The sequence below is a fragment of the Hyla sarda genome, chromosome 5, assembly GCF_029499605.1.
Source record: "Hyla sarda isolate aHylSar1 chromosome 5, aHylSar1.hap1, whole genome shotgun sequence".
NCBI classification, from domain to species: Eukaryota; Metazoa; Chordata; class Amphibia; order Anura; family Hylidae; genus Hyla; species Hyla sarda.
The window spans coordinates 309,098,762-309,114,212 of record NC_079193.1 but is presented as its reverse complement, the minus strand read 5'-3'; the positions used below and the strand labels follow the sequence as shown (position 1 = coordinate 309,114,212).

The window sequence follows — 15,451 nt, the reverse complement described above, 5'->3', positions numbered from 1 at the left end:
TTTTAACCCCTTAAGGACAAAGGATGTACCGATACGTCCTGAGTCCTCTCCCTTACTATAACGCAGGGGCCACGGCGCGTCATAGCCGGTCGGTTCCGGCCTCTAACAATGGCCGGGACCTGTGGCTAATAGCGCGTGGCACTGATCGCGGTGCCAAGCGCTATTAACCCTTTAGACGCCGCTCCTAAAGTGAAAGTAAACCAATGCCGGTTAGCTCAGGAGCTGTTCGGGATCGCTGCAGTGAAATCAGGGCATCCCGAACAGCTGTAGGACAACAGGAGGGTCCCCTTACCTGCCTCCTGTTGTCCGATCTCTGAATGACTGCTCAGTACCTGAGATCCAGACATGCGCAGTCAAGCGGCAGAATCATTAATCAGTGGTTTCCTATGAGAAACCATTGATCAATGTAAAATGAGTGTGTGCAGTGTTATAGCTCCCCTATGGGAGATATAACATTGCGAAAAAAAAGTGAATAAAGATCATTTCACCCCTTCCCTAATAAAAGTTTGAATAACCCCCCTTTTCCCATGAAAAAAAAACAGTGTAAATAAAAATAAACATAAATGGTATCGCCGCATGTGGAAATGTCCGAATTATAAAAACATATCGTTAATTAAACCGCACGGTCAAGGGCGTACGCGCAAAAAAGTTCCAAAGTCCAAAATAGTATATTTTTGGTCACTTTTTATATCATGAAAAAATGAATAAAAAGCGATCAAAAAGTCTGATCAATACAAAAAATGGTACCACAAAAAACTTCAGATTACGGTGCAAACAATGAGCCCTAATACCACCCTGTACACGAAAAAATAATAAAGTTATAGGGGTCAGACAATTTTAAACATATAAATTTTCCTGCATGTAGATAGGATTTTTTCCAGAAGTACGACAAAATCAAACCTATATAAGTAGGGTATCATTTTAACTCCTTGGGGACGAAGGGATGCCTGCTGATATCTATCAGCAGGCATCCCGTGGCAATGCCTAGGGGGGTCCTGAGTAGGGATCGACCGATTATCGGTATGGCCGATATTATCGGCCGATAATCACGACTTGGGCATTATCGGTATTGGCAATTACCTTGCCGATAATGCCCCGCCCCCGCACCGCGGACGCCCCCCCCCCCCTGTAGTGCTGGGCGGTATACCGGTATGGATTTTTGCCGGGCTCCTCCCCCACCCTCCGAGTCAATAAAAAAAAAATTAAACTTACCCGTAATGGGGGTGGTCCGGGCCGTCCATCCTTCCTTCCTGTAGTGTTCGGCTGCATTCCGGGTGGAGGATGAACCGGTCCGGGCTGTCCTTCTCCGGGGGTCATCTTCTCCACTCCGGGCAGGCTCCGGCCTAGTACGCTGCATAGACGCCGCTACGCCGTGACGTCAGGTGCGTCGCTGCGCACGGGTGTCACTGCGCAGCGGCTTCTATGCAGCGTACTAGGCCGGAGCCTGCCCGGAGTGGAGAAGAGGACCCCGGAGAAGAAGGACAGCCCGGACCGGTGCACCCTCCACCCGAAATGCCGCCGGATACTACAGGAAGGAAGGATGGATGGCCCGGACCACCCTGGCAGGCAGGGGGAGAGAAGCGGGTGGTGGTGGTGGCGGCGGCGGCGGCCTATGGCCCCACAAAAGCCACTGCAGTGCATTGATTTAAAGCGCCCGCTTTTAATCAATGCTCTTTAGCAGTGTCGAGGGGGGATAAATAGCCGATGACTTATACCGGAATATCGGTATAAGTTATCGGCTATCGGCCCTAACCTCCACCGATTATCGGTATCGGCCCTAAAAAAACGATAACGGTCGATCCCTAGTCCTGAGACCCCCCCCCCCCCCATGTCGGCGATCGCAGCAAATCGCAGGTCAATTCAGACCTGTGATTTGCCGCGATCCGGGCAAATCGGGTCACTGGTGACCCGATCGCCCAGAAAATAAGACTGATCGGAGCTGTCAGAGCCAGCTCACTCCCAGCCTAAAGGATAGGAGTGAGGTGGCAGTGTTGCCACCCCTCCTATCCCCTGCCATTGTTGGGTCATGCTGACCACCAATGGCAGGAGGGGGGCGGGGGGGTTGGAGTTCATTTCCCCCGCTCTGGCCACCGATTGGAAGACGGTACAGAGCGGGGGAACACGGGCAGAGAGGAGGGTGCATGGTCCGGCTTACCTGGACTTTCGGAGGCGGCATCGGCGGCATCCACGGAGCTTCAGCTGCAGCAGGAAGAGCGGCGGCTGGAAAGTGCGGCGGAGAAGGCTGCAGTGAAGATCGCGATAAGTGATCTTCACTGTGGCCTTCTAAAAGCTGCAAAACTACAACTCCCAGCATGCCCACACAGCCAAAGGCTGTGTGGGCATGCTGGGAGTTGTAGTTTTGCAACATCTGGAGGGTCACAGTTTGGAGACCACTGTGTAGTGGTCTCTAAACTGTGGTTCTCCAGATGTTGCAAAACTACAACTTTCAGCATGTACTGACTGTCTGGACATGCTGGGAGTTGTAGTTTTGCAACATCTGAAGTGGCACAGTTTGGAGACCACTATATGGTGGTCTCCAAACTGTAGCCCTCCAGATGTTGCAAAACTACAATTCCCAGCATGGCCAGACAGTCAGGGATGCTGGGCATGTAGTTCTGCAATATCTGGCCCTTCAGATGTTGTTGAACTACAACTCCCAGCATGCCTGGACAGTCTAGGCATGCTTGGAGTTGTAGTCTTGCAACATCTGGAGGGCTACAGTTTGGAGGCCACTACTTAGCGGTCTCCAAACTGTTCTTCCCCAGTTGTTGCATAACTACAACTCCTAGCATGCCCAGACTGTCCAGGCATGCTGGGAGTTGTAGTTCTGCAACATCTGAAGGGCCAGATATTGCAGAACTACACGCCCAGCATCCCTGACTGTCTGGCCGTGCTGGGAATTGTAGTTTTGCAACAGCTGTAGGCCCACTGGTTGGGAAACACTGAGCTAGAGTCTGTTTCCTAACTCAGTGATTCCAACCCGTGTGCCTCCAGCTGTTGCAAAACTACAACTCCAAGAGTGCACTGACAGACCATACATGCTGGGAGTTGTACTCTTGCAACAGCTGGAGGCACATGGGTTTGAATCACTGAGCGTGTGTTTTCTAACTCAGTGGTTCCCCACCAGTGTGCCTACAGCTGTTGTAAAACTACAACACCCAGCATGTACGGTCTGTCAGTGCATTCTGGGAGTTGTCATTTTGCCACAGCTGAAGGTTTGGGGAGCCCCCCCCCCCCCCCCCCATGTGAATGTACAGGGTACATTCACACGGGCGGGTTTACAGTGGGTTTCCTTCAAGGAAACTTACTGTGAACCCCTGCCTGTGTGAATGTACCCTAAAAACACTACACTAACAAATAATAAAAAGTAAAACACTACACATACACCCACCTAACACGTCGCCCCCCCCCCCCCCCCAATAAAAATGAAAAACGTCTCATACGGCAGTGTTTCCTAAACGGCGCCTCCAGCTGTTGCAAAACCACAACTCCCATTGTTGCCATAGACTGTCCTGATAGGCTGGGAGTCTTGCCACAGCTGGAGGAACCCTGTTTGGGAAACACTGCTGTAGGGTTTTTGAGGAGACAAGCCCCATCCTTGTAACCGGGTCCGCCCCTATTGCAAATTCCTTATTCAGGCCTCAAATGCGCATGTCGCTCTCTCACTTCAGAGCCCTGTCGTATTTCAAGGCAACAGTTTAGGGCCACATATGGGGTATCTCCGTACTCGGGAGAAATTGCGTTACAAATTTTGGGGGGATTTTTCTCCCATTACCCTTTGTAGAAATGGTAAATTTGGGGAAAAAACTGCACTTTAGTGAAAATTTTTTTTTTCCATTTACACATCCGAATTTAACGAAAAGTCGTCAAACACCTGTGGGGTGTTAAGGCTCACCGGACCCCTTGTTACGTGCCTTGAGGGGTGTTGTTTCCAAAAATAGTATGCCATGTTTTTTGTTTTTTTTTGCTGTTCTGGCACCATAGGGCCTTCCTAAATGTGACATGCCCCCAAAAACCATTTCAGCAAAACTCACTCTCCAATATCCCATTGTCGCTCCTTCCCTTCTGAGCCCTCTACTGCGCCCGCCGAACACTTGACATACACATATGAGATATTTCCTTACTCGAGAGAAATTGGGTTACAAATTTTGGGGGGCTTTTTCTCCTATTACCCCTTGTAAAATTTCAAAACTGGGTCTACAAGAACATGCGAGTGTAAAAAATTAAGATTTTGAATTTTCTCCTTCACTTTGCTGCTATTCCTGTGAAATACCTAAAGGGTTAACACACTTTCTGAATGTCATTTTGAATACTTTGAGGGGTGCAGTTTTTATAATGGGGTCATTTATGGGGTATTTTTAATATGAAGGCCCTTCAAATCCACTTCAAAACTGAACTGGCCCCTGAAAAATTCCGATTTTTAAAATTTTGTGAAAAATTGGAAAATTGCTTCTGAACTTTGAAGCCCTCTGATGTCTTCCAAAAGTAAAAACATGTCAACTTTATGATGCAAACATAAAGTAGACATATTGGGGGAGATTTATTAAAACCTGTCCAGAGGAAAAGTTGCCCAGTTGCCCATAGCAACCAATCAGCTCGCTTCTTTCATTTTTAACAAGGCCTCTGCAAAATGAAAGAAGCGATCTGATTGGTTGCTATGGGCAACTTTTCCTCTACACAGGTTTTGATAAATCTCCCTCATTGTATTTGTGAATCAATATATAATGTATTTGGAATGTCTGTTTTCCTTACAAGCAGAGAGTTTCAAGTTAGAAAAATGCAAAATTTTCAATTTTTTCATCAAATTTTGGAATTTTTCACCAAGAATCAACAAAGTATCGACAACATTTTACCACGAACATAAAGTAGAATATGTCACGAAAAAACTGTCTTGGAATCAGAATGAAAAGTAAAAGCATCCCAGAGTTATTAATGCTTAAATTGACGGTGGTCAGAATTGCAAAAATGCTCCCGTCCTTAGGGTTATAATGGGCTCCGTCCCCAAGGAGTTAATCTTATGGACCTATAGAATAAAGATAAGGTGTCATTTTTACCAAAAAATTACTGCATAGAAACTGAAGCCCCCAAAAATGTTGTCGCACAATGATTTTTTTTTTTCCGTTTCGTCGTAGATTTTTGGGTAAAATGACTGTTGTCATTACAAAGTAGAATTGGTGGTGCAAAAAATAAGCCATGATATGGATTTTTAGGTGCAAAATTGAAAAAGTTATGATTTTTTTAAAAGTAAGGAGGAAAGAATGAAAGTGCAAAAACGGAAAAAACCCTGGTCCTTAAAGGGTTAAGCACAAATAAAACATAGAAAACTTTTTTTTTTTTTAAACAAAGTATATTAGAAATATTTTTTATTTACCATAAGGAGTACAATAGCAAAAATTTGTTATAATAGGAGTGCCATTTAAGTTTACAATTTTTTCAGATCGGAGCGCTGCATGTGCACGGCCGGCAGTTTTTCTTCTCTTCAGCCACACCCCAGGTGAAGCAACCGGAGCACAGGGGGTTCTTAATTGAGGCCGCGGCAGCCCGCTCACTCCCCGCAGGCCAGCATTTCGTCGGGGGTCCGGCCCCTTTCTCTCCTCGTCCTATGGGTTTTCTCCTCGTCCTATGGGTTTCTATCTTCCTAATGCCTGGTGGTTCTGCTGAACCTACCTGTCTTGTCTGCACCACTGCGTACCCCGGCCCTCCTGGTACTGCATCCCAGGATGCCGGAACCTGTGCCGGGACATTTGGTCTTCCCACGTGCAGGACTCTTGGGTCCGAGATGCTTCCCCCCCAAGGGATCGCTTTTTTCAATCCCGCCCTTCTCGTTCTACTTCCTTGTCGGTAGCTTATCGGGTCGCGCTTCAGACCCTTCTCGCTCAGGGAGTGATCGTCCCAGTTCCTCCAAGGAGGGTTTTTGAGGGTTCTATTCCAACCTGTTTGTTGTCCCCAAGAAAGAGGGTTCCATCCACCCGATCATAGATCTGAAGCTTCTCAATCGTCACCTACTCCTGCGCCATTTCCATATGAAGTCTCTCCGTTCTTTGATGGCATCCATGGATCAAGGGGATATCCGAGACGCTTGCCTTCACATCCTCATTTTTCCGGTGCATCAGTGCTATCGCAGTTCCGGAGGGCCATTTTCAGTTTGTGGCCCTTCCTTTTGGCCTGGCCACAGCCCCAAGGGTCTTCACCAAGGTCCTGGCAGCAGTGATCGCCATCCTGCGAGCCCGGGGTGTGTCCGTGATCCCCTACCTGGACGACCTCCTGGTGAAAGCTCCAACCATGGCCCAGAATCAAGATAGTCTCCGTCTTCACACGGGCGACACTCGCAGTCCCGCAGTGATGGCCGAGGTCTACAGGATCCTTTTCTGGGCGAAACTCAGGGTTCCCTCCATCTCGGCGATTCACATTCCGGGGGTTGAAAATTAAGAGGCGGACTTCCTCAGTTGCTCCTTGGTTGACCCCGGCAAGTGGTTTCTTCATCCAGAGGTGTTTGCGGAGATCTTCAACCTCTGGGGCACTCCGGAGGTAGACCTCTTCGCGTCCCGCCACAACAAGAAAGTTCGTTGCAAAGTCCCAAGATCCTCTGGCCCTAGCCGTAGACCCCCTAGTAATCCCCAGCAAAATTGTAAATGCAGCCCTGGAGTATAATATATAGTCTCTAATTTAGAAACCGTACAAAATAAGTATTGAAATGCATGTACAGAGTTATTCTACTTTTAATGTACAATATGTATCAATTGTAACATGATGTTCAATGGTGAATAGACCCTGTAAAATAATGGTCTCTGGTGTACTTCAATGGTAAATAATGCCAATTCACATGAATAGTAAAATCCATGTAATATTTGTGGGTTCATCTCATGAACAAATAGCTGCAACATACATGCCTGTCGGAGTGGCTGTAATACATCATACTGTAAGGGGTTAACTAAACCTATTATGCTGGATGACATGTTTTAGGTCATAGAAAACAGCACACACCATTTCAGTACAGCCCAGTTATTTACACATAGTACAGCACAATAGGATGTGTTTTATAGGAGATGTTGGCCGAGGGAACATTACGTCGCCTTTCCCTTTAATTGTTCTGTGAGAGCATGTGGCCGAGTGTACTCTTCCCATTGTGTACTGTCAGCGAGCAGGTTATACATCAGAAAAGCTGAGATGTCAGCTGTTCCCTGTCAAAGAAGATTCCAAGAAGGCCAGATTGTTTTCCTAGCTCAAACAGGCTAGTTACCGTGCGGAAAGCAACCAATATGTCAATTTACGTCATTGAAATGTTTCAGTTTTTAGCAAGAAATGTGCTTAAGATCTGAAAAAAAAATAGGAGCAATTTATATGTGGCCGAATTGGAAAAACTTCTGACATGTTGTCCAGATCTTGATCTCACTGGGTTTCAGTTCTGCTTGTTGTAATCAGGTGAACTGCACAGCAGCGCTCTTCACTCCCTGGCTGGCCACTACATCCAACTCCTTCTGTGCATTAGAGTCTGTGGGGCAGTGCTTCCCAACCAGGGCGCCTCCAACTGTTCCAAAACTACAACTACCAGCATACCTGGAGATTGGAGGAAGGTAAGGGGACCTTTCTCCTCCATTTTAGCTCTTGGAATCCCCACAATCACATCGCGGGTTTCAATGTTAAAGTTTATTCAATATTAAACTACTTTCTAATTGTATTCTATTAAAAGAAATGCTTTATTTTATGTATTTTTACAGTTTGAAAATGTGGCCACTAGGGGTCTCCCTAGGAGTCCCTGGCTGAAAGCCTTTTCATTGATTTCGGACTCAAGCCGGCCTGGCAGTGAGTCCTAAATCCCAAACCACTAGCTGAGCACATGACCACCCCTCTGTACACTGAGGACAAGCAGGGCTCTGAACACTGAGGACAAGAGGCGCTCTGTACACTGAGGACAAGCAGGGCTCTGTACACTGAGGACAAGCAGGGCTCTGTACACTGAGGACAAGCAGGGCTCTGTATACTGAGGACAAGCAGGGCTCTGTACACTGAGGACCACCGGCGCTCTGTACACTGAGGACAAGCGGCGCTCTGTACACTGAGGACAAGCGGCGCTCTGTACACTGAGGACAAGCGGCGCTCTGTACACTGAGGACAAGCGGCGCTCTGTACACTGAGGACAAGCGGCGCTCTGTACACTGAGGACAAGCGGCGCTCTGTACACTGAGGACAAGCGGCGCTCTGTACACTGAGGACAAGCGGCGCTCTGTACACTGAGGACAAGCGGCGCTCTGTACACTGAGGACAAGCGGCGCTCTGTACACTGAGGAAGCAGGGCTCTGTGCAGTGAGGACAAGCAGGGCTCTGCAAATGCGGGCTCACGGCGGCAGGGATTGTGAGCGGTCAGAGGGGTTGACAGCCGTGGTGCGGCTGGTGAGAGGGCGGCCTCACCTTCTCCTGGCTGGCCAAAGCTCCTCCTCCTCCTTGAAGCATGAAGTGAGGGCAGAAGTGGCCCCCCCAGCGGGCTTCAATGGCATTGCGCCTGCTGGGTCACGTCCACATCCTCCTGCCGGCAGCTCACTGAATGTGAGCAAGAAGACTGGTAAGAAACAGAGCTTTTTAAAGCTCCTAAAACATTTGTTAAGGGCATGGGGGGGTGTTATGTGTAGTAAGTTTAGTAAAGTTAGTTTGGTGATAGGTACTCTTTAACCCCTTAAGGACTGAGCCCTTTTTCACCTTAAGGACTGAGCCCTTTTTCGCAATTCTGACCACCGTCACTTTAAGCGTTAATAACTCTAAAACGCTTTTACCGAATATTCTGATTCTGAGATTGTTTTTTCGTGACATATTCTACTTTATTTTGTTGGTAAATTTTCGGCGTTACTTGCATCCTTCCTTGGTGAAAAATCCCCAAATTTCATGAAAATTTTGCATGTTTCTAACTTTGAAGCTCTCTACTTGTAAGGAAAATGGATATTCCAAATAAATTTAATTTTTATTCACAAATACAATATGTCCACTTTATGTTGGCATCATAAAATGGACATATTTTTACTTTTTGAAAAAATTTGAGGGCTTCAAAGTAGAGCGGAATTTTCAAAAATTTCATGAAACTTGCAAAATCTGAAGGGACAGATGTTACAGAACTACAACTCCCAGCATGCCAGTAGTTTGGCAACATCTGGAGGGCTACCGTTTGGGCACCACTGTAACAGTGGTCACCAAACTGTGACCCTCCAGATGTTGCAAAACTACCTTCTGCTGTCTGGGCATGCTGGGAGTTGCAGTTCGGCCTTCCTAGTGGTTGCCACAGTAAAGATCACTTTACTTTCACTTTCATTTCTCCCCCCCCCCCCCCCCACCGTCGATTCCCTACCTGAGCCGTGATCTCCGGTGGATGTTTGCGATGATCGCCGGGCCACACGCATCTGGTCCTCAGGTAAAGGCCTCCATCTTCTCCCCCCCGTTCTGCCCGACATCCAGGGGTGGGCAGAACGGGGGGTTTCTATGGCAACCCCCTGTCCTGCGCTGCCATTGGTCAGATTTTCTCCAATTCAGGGCTGATCGGGTCTCTGGTGAGCCGATCACCCGGAAAATAGGGATGATCGGAGTTGTCAGTGACAGCCCCGATCATCCTAAGGGATAAGAGTGAGGTCGCAGTGCTGCGATCTCCTCCTATCCACTAGGATGATCGGGGCTGTCACTGACAACTCCGATCATCCCTATTTTCCGGGTGATCGGGTCACCAGAGACCCGATCAGCCCTGAATTGGAGAAAATCGCATGTCTGAATTGACATGCGATTTTCTCCGATCGCCGACATGGGGGGGTCTCAGGACCCCCCACGGCGATGTGCCAGGATGCCTGCTGAATGATTTCAGCAGGCATCCCAATCCGGTCCCCAACCAGCTAGCGGCAGGGACCGGAATTCCCACGGGTGTATCCATACGCCCTCAGTCCTTAAGGACTTTACAACGGGGGCGTATGGATACGCCCGCCGTCCTTAACAGGTTAAGACTCTGTAATCATCATTAAGTGACTACAGTGCTCTCTGCTGACACCTCTGTCCATGTCAGGAACTGTCCAGAGTAGGAGCAAATCCCCATAGAAAACCTCTCCTGCTCTGGACATTTCCTGACATGGACAGATGTGTTAGCAGAGAGCTCTGTGGTCAGACAGAATAGAACTTCAGAAAGAAATACAACTTCCTGTGGCGGATACAGCAACTGATAAGTACTGGAAGGATTAAGATTTTTATTTAGAAGTCATTGACAAATCTGTTTAACTCCTTAACGACGAAGGACGTATATTTACGTCCTCCGCCGGCTCCCGCAATATGCCGCGGGGTCACGCGGTGTCCCCGCATCATATCGGGTAGCTCCCGGCGGCCATCAACGGCCGGGACCCGCAGCTAATACAGGACTTCACCGATCGCGGTGATGCCCTGTATTAACCCTTCAGACGCGGCAATCAAAACTGACCGCCGCGTCTGAAGAGAAAGTGAAACTATCCCGGCTACTCAGTCGGGCTGTTCGAGACTGCCGCGGTGAAATCGCGGCATCCCGAACGGCTTACAGGACACCGGGAGGGCCCTTACCTGCCTCCTCGGTGTCCGATCGGCGAATGACTGCTCTGTGCCTGAAATCCAGGCAGGAGCAGTCAAACACAGAAAACACTGATCACAGGCGTGTTAATACACGCCAGTGATCTGTGTAAAAGATCAGTGTGTGCAGTGTTATAGGTCCCTATGGGACCTATAACACTGCAAAAAAAAAAAAAAGTTTTAAAAAAGTGTTAATAAAGATCATTTAACCCTTTCCCTAATAAAAGTTTGAATCACCCCCCTTTTCCCATAAAAAAATAAAACAGTGTAAATAAAAATAAACATATGTGGTATCGCCGCGTGCGTAAATGTCCGAACTATAAAAATATATTTAAACCGCACGGTCAATGGCGTACACGTAAAAAAAAATTCAAAAGTCCAAAAAAATTTATTTTTGGTCACTTTTTATACCATTAAAAATGAATAAAAAGTGATCAAAAACTCAGATCAAAACAAAAATGGTACAGATAAAAACTTCAGATCACGGCGCAAAAAATTAGCCCTCATACCACCCCAAACGCAGAAAAATAAAAAAGGTTATAGGGGTCAGAAGAGGACATTTTTAAACGTATACATTTTCCTGCATGTAGTTATGATTTTTTCCAGACGTACGACAAAATCAAACCTATATAAGTAGGGTATCATTTTAACCGTATGGACCTACAGAATAATAATAAAGTGTCATTTTTACCGAAATATGCACTGCATAGAAATGGAAGCCCCCAAAAGTTACAAAATGGCTTTTTTTCTTTGATTTTGTCGCACATTGATTTTTCCGTTTCGCCGTGAATTTTGGGGTAAAATGACTAATGTCATTACAAAGTAGAATTGGTGACGCAAAAAATAAGCCATGATATGGATTTTTAGGTGGAAAATTGAAAGGGTTATGATTTTTAAAAGTTAAGGAGGAAAAACGAAAATGCAAAAACTGAAAAACCCTGCGTCCTTAAGGGGTTAAAAAATTATTTTCCACCGGAATACCCCTGTAAAAGTTACAGATCTGTTAATTACACAATGATGAAACTTTCTGGACAAACCTGTTACATGAATGACTATAATGGGAAAGATATAGATATCATGTCCTTTCACCTGTCTATTCTCCACACAGTGACGAGCACCTGTCCATTTAAGATTACTAATCTTTAGTATTGGCAGCAGACGCGTCAGCAGAGAGCACTGTGGCCAGGCAGAAAAAAAACTATAGAACTTCCTCTGTAGGGAAAAAGTACCATGGCACTCAAGAGTTCCAATGAACTTAAAGGGGTACTCCGCCCCTGGCATCTTATCCCCTATCCAAAGGATAGGGGATAAGATGTTAGATCGCCGCGGTCCCGCTGCTGGGGACCCCGAGGATCACCACTGCGACACCTCGCCATCATTACTGCACAGAGTGAGTTCGCTCTGTGCGTAATGACGGGCGATACAGGGCCCGGAGCAGCGTGACGTCATGGCTCCGCCCCTCATGACATCACGGCCCGTCCCCTTAATGCAAGTCTATGGCAGGGGGCGTGACAACTGTCACGACCCCTCCCATAGACTTGTATTGACGGGGGCGGGCCGTGACGTAACGATGCTCCAGCCCCTGTATTGCCCGTCATTACGTGCAGAGCGATCTCGCTCTGCGCAGTAATGATAGCGGGGTGCTGCAGCAGCGATCCCCGGGGTCCCCAGCAGCGGGACCCCGGCGATCTGACATATTATCCTCTATCCTTTGGATAGGGGATAAGTTGTCTAGGGGCGGAGTACCCCTTTAAAACTTCTTTTTTCTTGTTACTTCTTGACAAGTTACTACTGACAACCAACAGAGCACCGATCTCACTGCAAGCGCTGTGAGTACACCTTACCTGTCCGCCACCCAGGTGGTGCCGACACTTTCATTTCTCCTATCTTGGATAATTTACAAATCTGTTTAACTTTTTGGCACCAGTTGATGATCTCTGTACAGCACTATAGAATATGTCTATATAAATAAGTGTATGTCTATAAAGAGAGCTGTCAGTCACTGAGTAGGACTACCATAATGAGCAGAGATGTACATGAATTAATGACAATGGTATTGTATTGTCAGCAGATATTTAAATGCTGTGTGACAAAACTCCATATGAACATATGTAGGCAGTATAGACTACATAAAAGTATGCTGATTATTCATCATGGGGTTTTCCCATAAATAACTTTCATAACATGTCCGACATTTCCTTATCTCATTTTATTCCGAATGAGAGCGACTGTACTTACTTATCCTTCTCTCCACAAACAGAATCTTTTTGTTTTCTGGGTGGCGATTGTCGTTCTGGTTTTTCATTTTGTCTTGGTCACGCTGCGGTGACTTCAAGAGATGGTCACAAGTTCGGTTTTTCTTTGACACAATAGTAGGGATCAACCGATTATCGGTTTGGCCGATATTATCGGCCGATAATCCCCATTTTGGACATTATCGGTATCGGCAATTACCTTGCCGATAATCCAATAATGCCCCGCCCGCGCCGCACCCACCGCACCGCACCCCCCATTGCACCGCCCCGGCCGCTGCCCCATTGCCTCCCCCATCCCCGGTTTTGTAAATACCTGTTCCCGTGGTCCGCACTATTTCTGGCTCCTGCGCTGTCCTGTGTTACGCTGTGCGCTGCGCAGCGCAATGACGAGTTTCGTCCTCAACATGACGTCACAGTCAGTGCGCATAGTGACAGCTCAGGAGGACGGCGCCGGAGCCAGAAGTAGAGCGGGCCCTGGGAACAGGTAATTATAAAACCGGGAATGGGGGAGGCAATGGGGCAGCGGCGATCTTTGGCCGGGGCGGCGCGGCGTGGTGCGGTGGGGTGGCGGTGATAGGACTCAGGACCCCAGGACAGGCAGGGGTAGAGAAGCAAGTGGCGGCGGCGGTCTCTGGCACTGCAAAAGCCGCTGCAGTTCATTGATTTAAAGCGCCCGCTTTAAATCAATGATCTGCAGTGGTGTGGCCAGGGAAGGGGGGGGGGGGGGGAGATAAATTGCCGTTAACTTATACGGTATAACCTAACCTCCACAGAGTATCGGCCCTAAACAAACAATGTCGGTTGAGTAGATAGGGGTGCTATTGGGCAAGTAGATAGGGGTGCTATTGATTGTATACCGCATATAAGGAAACAAGAAAAGCAAACCCACAAAAAACAATGCACAATCAAATGATACAAAATATTATAAAGTATATTGAGTAACAAGGCTATAATGAGACATTACATCTTACAACACTTTAAAAGAAGGAACTTACCTACAACAGAAGAGGACCAATATTATTCACTCCCTGGACCCTCCGTGCATAATAATCAGATGATTCCATGCCCCCTCTCATAGACTTGCATTGAGGGGGCTTGGCCGTGACGTCACGACCACCGCAGCCTGCACCCAGTGTTTGGAACAATATGTTCCGAACGTCAGGGCAGTGGAGTACCCCTTTAATATAGTGTGATATAGAAGTTCTGGTTCTGTGACTTGATGTATATGACAGTGTCCAGTGACTTTAGCACAGGATCTTCATGTGTACACTGTTAAGAGGTGTTTGTTTTTGTATCGCACTGTGACATCTGGCCCTTGTTTTCCCTGTGAGCAAAGTGTTTGTTTTCCGCTTCTCCTGACACCTGGTAAGGCTGCAGAAACGTGAGGAAAGGAGTATGGGAGTGTGCTCAGTGTAACCCTCAGGGTGCCGTGTACGAGCAGTATATGGCAAATCCATTACTGTCTTAATAGAAGACTCCAAAGTCCATAAAAAGGCATGTTACAGTTTAGGAACATTGGGGGGGAAGTTATCATTGATTTCACCCTGGTTTTGTGGGGTAAATTTATCGCACATTTTGTCTCAGATGCCGTTTACAGACTTTTCATTGTGACTTTTGCTTTAGAAGACTTTTTTTTTGTTTAAAAGAACTTACCAAGTGGTGATTTCAGGTAGTATAATGCAGTGGTCAGGAATTTATCATGTGCAACATTTTAGTTTGTCTCATCGTTTGGCGCAAGTGCAGCGCAAATCTGCACCAATCCTCAGTTGCCTTACAAACTGACTGTGGACAGAGTTATTAAAAAAAATTGCAGAGGAAGCATCATACATAGTGGAGTCCTGAAGTAGGAAATGTGATCAACACCATTTTTATCACTTGCCCTGCGCCATGTCATACATTTGGTGCAGGTACACCGTTTCCGCAACATGAATTAATGGAGTAAGAAGACGTCCACCTACTCCACTTTCTATCAATACCCCCCATGGTCTCTGAAACTCATTTCAAACACAGATTTAAAGGGGTACTCCGCTGCTCAGCGTTGGAAAAAACAGTTCGGAATGCTGGAGCTGACACCGGGAACTCGTGTCGTCATAGCTCTGCCCCCTCATGATGTCACGTCCCACCCCCTCAATACAAGTCTATGGGGGGGGGTGACTACTGTCACACCCCCTTCCATAGACTTGCATTGAGGGGGCGGGGCAATGACATCACAAGCTCCCGGTGCCGGCTCCAGCATTCTGAACAGTTTGTTCCAAACGCTGAGCAGCGGAGTACCCCTTTAATGCATTTAATGGAAGCAGACTTTCAGATAGCAAACTTTTACACTTTTTTGTCTCATTGAGTGTCTTTTAGTAGTGCTTCTGTTCTCTCTCTGTAGTTGCATATAGTTGTGATTGTTACTAAACTGTGTCCCACATGTTACATTTACTATGTTCTCCTTTGTGGACATTCTTGGAGATTATGGTAATTTTTTGCTATCTCTATTATCTACTAAACTTGCTTATATTTTCCATCCACTTCACCCCTGAAGATGTCACTACTACTGGTGACAAAAACACGTTGGAAGGCTACCTTTTTATTGCATTTGGATGAGGGTAGTGTGATATGTTGGCACACCCCGTACTGTGCATTTGTTT

The 15,451-nt window shown here is 47.0% G+C and overlaps 1 protein-coding gene across 1 annotated transcript in view; it reads left to right on the top strand.

The window, feature by feature from the left end:
• The window catches only part of JPH1 (junctophilin 1), a 156,420-nt gene that overhangs the window by 83,485 nt on the left and 57,484 nt on the right, over positions 1-15,451 (top strand). The window lies entirely within an intron of this gene.